We start from the raw sequence: 6,472 nt of genomic DNA on the forward strand, positions 1-6,472 counted from the left end.
TATATATAAAAGCGATAGTCAGTCTGGTTGTGTGTTCGCTAATAACTCGAGAACAAAAAAAGTACCGATTTAAATCGTGTTTTTTTTTTAGCAGTTTGCACATTTTTAAGTGTTGGTATATAAAAAACCACCTCTTTCCAACGCTACGTGGCTTCAAATTAATGAAAACCATTGTTTTAGATTAAAACATTTTCTGACATGGAAAAACAGCAAAGTTTATTTTTTCTTTAAAAGGTATTGTTTACTGTTTTAGCTTAAAGGAATTTATAACTGCTAAAGTTCGTTTCGTTTTTGCGAAAAAACACAAATGAAATTCATTGACTCGCATAGTTAATAATAGCACATAAGTTGGTATTTACAAAGTTGCAATTTTAATTTTATATCCATCAAAAATGCCGTTTAGAAAACTAGCTTGTTTCTTTTCTTTCATTTTTTAGTGTTAGCATATATTGTACTTAACATTTTAATAACGAATTCGCTATTCCCACGATACCATACGAGCATGTAAGAGACAGAAATTAAATCGACTCTAACTTCAGCAAAAAAAGTGTTTATTACATATTGTCATGACTGTACGATTCTAAACATCAGAGTACTTGAAATTCTACTTAATTAAACAGACGGACTAGCTGATTTCCGAAAGTAAATAATCTAAAAATATGCATAAAGAAGGTCTGAAAATATGCATTACGGGCAGTGATTATGGAACATTATGTTTAATACTTCATAACGCCGTGGAAAATGAACTTCCCACCGAATTCAATATTATTTTTATGGCAATGAGACGCTATTTTTCCACTCATGACTTGTGCGGCTGTTTATTGATAACTTCAAATACCAATGAAGAGGTTTTTTGTTTATATGAATGTGAGTAACAGTAAAAGTTACGTGGGGCCGAAAAGAGAGGAGAGACAGATACAAGAAGTTGTTCTCTCTTGTACGTTTGCACCTTAGATTATTTCTCATCGAGTTTACTTTCATTTATAAACACAGAAATTATAAATAAGTACAGAAGTTCAAGTTTATGGCTAGTTCTTTAGAGCAATTTAAAAAAAATTAAAAAATACATTGATACGCAGTACATTTGATCATTTCTCATCTAGTTTGTTTGTATATGTAAACAGAAAATTTATAAATTAGCACAGAAGTTCAAGTAGTTTACTGCTAGTTCTTAACAGTAATTAAAAATTTTAGAAAAAAAAAATACATAGATTCACAGTACAGTTGATCATTTATCATCGAGTTTAAATGTATTTAAAAACACAGAATTTTTAAATAAGCGCAGAAGTTTAAGTTTATGGCTAGTTCTTGAGAGCAATTAAAAATTTTTAAAAAAATACATTAATACACAGTACATTTGATCATTTCTCATCTAGTTTGTTTGTATTTTCAAACAGAAAATTTTTAAATAAGCACAGAAGTTCAAGTAGTTTACTGCTAGTTTTTAACAGTAATTAAAAATTTTAGAAAAAAAATACATTGATGCACAGTACATTTTAACATTTCTTAACGACTTTAGTTGTATTCATAATCACAGACTTTATAAATAAGCAAGGAAGTTCAAATTTATGGCTAGTTCTTATCAGTAATTAAACTTTTAGAAAAAAATACATTGATACACAGTACATTTGATCATTTCTCATTGGATTTAGAATCACAGAATTTATAAATAAGCACAGAAGTGCAAATTTATGGCTAGTTCTTTACAGTAAGTAAAATTTAAAAAAGTACATTGATACATAGTACATTTGATCATTCTCATTGGATTTCGAATCACAGAATTCATAAATAAGCACAGAAGTTCAAATTTATGGCTAGTTCTTTACGGTAAGTATAATTTAAAAAAATATTTTGATACATAGTACATTTGATCATTTCTCATTGGATTTAGAATCACAGAATTTATAAATAAGCACAGAAGTTCAAATTTAAGACCAGTTCTTTGCAGTTGGCGAAATTTTAAAAATTCTTCAACCACCTTCTCACCAAAAAATGATCCTAAAAATCAAATTAGTTTTAAGTAAAAAATTAAATTAATCTCTTTTTACATATAAATATTGATCCTAAAATTATTTTAACCTAACATTACTTGAAAAAGAGTCGCTCTGTAAAAGGTTAATTGATAAATCAATAGTATTCCATGATATCGCAAAATACAAGAAGACTTCATAGATTCCATGATATCACAATACAAAAGATGTCATAAAAAAAATATATAATGTCTATAAATATTTCTTATTTTACTTTTCGTTTCTATTAAGTTGTGTTATGTTTTTACACAAAGGCTGTCTGACTAACCCTTCATTTAATTTCAAAATCATAAAATTTTGAATAAGTTTTCAATATTATTAATTAATTTCTCTATTAATATCTCTTAATTGAAATAAATGAAATCATAAATAGTCTTTATGCAAAAAATAAAATTCTATTTTGGGAAAATCATTCTCTGCTGTCCTAAAAAAATTTATCTGCTTCATAAATTTTCTTTACAAACTTTAACGAAATGATTTAATATTTCTTATGGGCCAATCAGATGAATAAGCAAGGAGAAGTACATGCCTATGTCTTACAGACGCTAATAAAGACAATTTGATAAAAGTTATGCTAGTAAAATAATAATGACTATTCAGTGTAATAATAATATTTTATTAGCATTTAAACTGACAAATTATAACTATTTCAGTGAATATATAAAGTCTCAGAAAAGTTTCAATTCACATCACATTTCAAGCAGTGCATAAAAATCTTTTATAACGTTTTATCGTGTATTTTGGTAAGTCTTTATATTATATTGAATATTTACCACATATCAAAATATTTTATAAATCTTAACTATTTTTAGCAAAATGTAAGCAGATAAATTATTGACAATCAGCAAGCTATTTATTGATTGGTTACTTTGTTAAAATTTAATTTAGAATTCATTGTATGCACACAGAGTTATAAGAAAATAGAATAGCTACAGAGAGAAAAGAATTCTGGTAAAAATTTCCATACTTGTTTAGTAAAGACATTTCTGGTAATTAAACAAAAATATGCGAAAATAACGATGCTTGGCAAAAGCCTATCGTTGCCATTTCTTTTATTAAAAGTATCGTTCTAACTCAGTTTTAGGTTTCTTATTGTAAGGATTATATTTCGATTAAAAAATATGTGTTGTCGTTTGGAAGTTTTAAAACTTTGTCACTGTAACCGTATTCTTCGTTTTGAAATTGTTTTAAAAATCATTCTTGAGCATATAAATCATATTACTTATGCACAAAATTTTATTTCGTTCACTCAATGGTATCCATTGAGTCATTTGTTAGCAAAGTTATTTTATAATTACACTGCATGTTGAAAAAAATTATATTTGTTTTTGTTCATATTATCTGTTATCGTTTTCTTTTATGTTATTTGCTGTCCCTAAAACTGCCAACCTTAGCATTCGTGACTCCATTTTTTCTAATATGTCAAAATCTAGATATATTATCAAGTTGTAACATCCCGTATAGATTTCTGATTTTGAAATAAAATTAAGTAAAATCTTATATATAAGTGTTTTTTACAGTATGGATAATATTACTTTTGTAATTTGTATGAATTACTTTGAATTGTATGAATTATACTACTTTAAAGAAATGAACCCCTTTGTTTGTTTTTAAGCTTATCTGTAAATCAATTTTGAATGGAATTTTTTTTTTTCTTATTTTAACCTTAGAAAAACAAATCAGCTGAAAAAGAACATATAACATAAGTAAAACGGTAGTTGTTGACACTTATGGTGCGTTTTATAATAGCTGCTCTTAGTATGTACGTTTGAAATCTTTAGCAAAAAAATTATATTCCAATTAGTAAATATTATTTGAGCTGAGGAGAAAAAAAAGATATATGAAGATGCTGTATTACGAAGATGCTGTATTACTAGTCAGAGAGGTCGGGCGAAAGACATACAAACCTGTTTGATTTTCGCAGGAATTAGGCAGGAGATTGATCCTTTCGTCCCACCTTTCTCGCTAGTGATCTAACGCATTTAAAGAGCATTTCAATTTTTTTCTTTCTAAAATGTAAGTTTTTTCATACATGTAATTTTATTACTCAAGTCCTTAGAAGGTTTTCAAGATTATATATTAATGGTGGTCATTGCGAAACACCCTGCAAATTTTTTTTCTTCCAATAAAATTCGTACAAACAGTTTAGCTATGAATGGTCACTAATTTCTACGTCTGATGAACATCAAAACCTATGTCATTGACTAATTAAACCTGGAGATGCTTCTTATAACCACCCTTCAACTCCTCTCAGTTTCTCCGGCAATCAAACAAGTTTTAAAAATATTCAGTTACGTCTTCCTACCTAGTGATTTGATGGATTTCAATTCTCCTATTATTTTTCTATTTTCTTGGATCAAGCAATTATTTTAAACCTCTAATGTGTATACTTCATTCTCAAAATGGATTCTAAGAACATAAGAGAAATCATTACACGTAGTAAATTGTTCTGGAACAAACGTACTGCATCGTAAGGACATTTCTGGTCAAAAGACAAATCATAATTCTGGTACTAAAACCCAAAATAGACGGTATTTAAGACATTTATTTGATAATGTTTTCCTTTCGTATGGTAATTGTTTACCGAAACTTTGATTTTCGCAATTATAGTTTTTATTACCACGCATTCACTAAAAAATACAAAACTGTAAAGCAAATTTAACCGAAAAAATAGGCCTTTTGCCATGCTCTATAGGTATCATGATAAAATTTCGAAATTTTACTGAATTTACCAAAGTTTATCACACATTTTAAAAGCATATTTCACTGTTTATTTTACAAAAGTCAGAACCATTTTGGTAAAATGTGACGTGCTTTTACACGTTAATTACTAACAAAATTTTGTAGCTTTCACTATACTTTTTTCAGTTAATGGAATCCCTTGTATATTGATCAAAGAATATGATTGATAAGAGAATCTGTCCTTCTCTAGTTTTTATATAATTTATTAAAAAATTCTTATATAAACATTTATGAAGTAATGTTTGTTTAATATATAGACTTTACTTCAGTATTTCAAAATTGTTTTATTATAACAACAAAATATAGAACATGTTTTTTTCCAGAAAAATAAATCATGAAGGTTTTCTCTGTCTTGGCTTTATTCTCCTGTCTCGTTGCTATGGTAATTGGAGCTCAAACTGCATGCCAATTGCAAAGACAACAAGAACAGGCTAAAAGTAAGATTTATACTTACATTAAAATTTGGCGAAAAGAAGGGAATTGTTGATGTCCTAATTATTCCTAGGATACAAAAGCAAATAAATTTTTGATACATTTCTTTGAAGAGGTTTGTCTGACAGTCTTAGTTTTTTAAAAGCTTCGCCGAATAATCCAAAGCCAGAAAATAACAACGAAAAATTATTTTATTTTATTTTATTTTGAAAAATATTTTTAGAAACATTCCTAAAGATAGATTTTTAATATCAACATTAAAACTTCACACGTAATCCGAAATAACTTAAGTCACTTTGCATGAATTATCAACAGATTCAATATCTTCTAATTTAAAACTACAAATAAATATGAAAAATTAAATGCGCTTGTCTAAATTTACGAGAATAAGATGAATAATGAATAATTTGGAATAAATAATTTACTGGAGTAAATTAACGATTATGTGAGTATGTAAAAAATGTACAGGACCTGCGCTATAATAGATAAAATTTAACGTTAGATATTTTATTCGAGAATTAATATCTGAACTTGTAAAAATACCATGCGAGCTGCTTTATATCCTGTAGAATTTGTTTTTGTCTTGCTGAAAGGCCCTTTTTTAATGTTAATGCAAGTTTTGTTTCAAATTGTAATTTGTTCAAAAGTTATCGCAATTTTAAGTAATTTTTTTTCCGAATTTTTTATCTCATATTTTTTCTTTAAAAAATCATCACTATTTATCCATTGCTATAAGAATCCCTTCGAGACCTTAATTTTATGAGTATTACTAGTATTTAAAATATTGAATTAAATTTTATGTCAAAATTAAATATAAAAAGTTGGACAGTTAAACTTGGATTTTTTCATAAAACAGAAATTTACAATTATAACGAAAATTTCTATCAATTTTATGAAGTTTTAACCACAAGTGCTCCGCAATTTAAATTTCTAGTAACTGAAAACTTGATACGATTTCTGATTTCAATTACTCAAGTCGTCCTTTTTACAATAGTTCTAAGTTTAATTCAAGCTTTCTTTACGTTTATTATTTAATTTTTTATGATAATGATATTGTCGTTAACGTTTATATGCTTTAGAGTTATAAACAGCACTTCCAACACTTATTTGTTTGTACATTTGTATTTTCGTATGTATAATATACATATAACATACTATTAATAAAGTTTCCATCTTTTTTTGAGTGAATTTAGATTCCTTACGCTATTGTTTAATTTTATTGAAATTGAAGTATGAAAAGGATTTTTCCCCGTGTATATATATATATA

The 6,472-nt window shown here is 26.9% G+C and overlaps 1 long non-coding RNA gene across 1 annotated transcript in view; it reads left to right on the forward strand.

The window, feature by feature from the left end:
• Nucleotides 1-2,621: 2,621 nt before the first annotated feature.
• LOC107437567 (uncharacterized) overlaps nucleotides 2,622-6,472 on the forward strand; it is a 7,465-nt gene continuing 3,614 nt past the window's right edge. The window contains exons 1-2 of the long non-coding RNA XR_006224637.2: nucleotides 2,622-2,773; nucleotides 5,096-5,209. This is a non-coding gene — a long non-coding RNA (uncharacterized lncRNA). The remainder of the gene's footprint in view (nucleotides 2,774-5,095; nucleotides 5,210-6,472) is intronic.

The sequence above is a fragment of the Parasteatoda tepidariorum genome, chromosome 10 (assembly GCF_043381705.1).
Source record: "Parasteatoda tepidariorum isolate YZ-2023 chromosome 10, CAS_Ptep_4.0, whole genome shotgun sequence".
Lineage (NCBI taxonomy): Eukaryota > Metazoa > Arthropoda > Arachnida > Araneae > Theridiidae > Parasteatoda > Parasteatoda tepidariorum.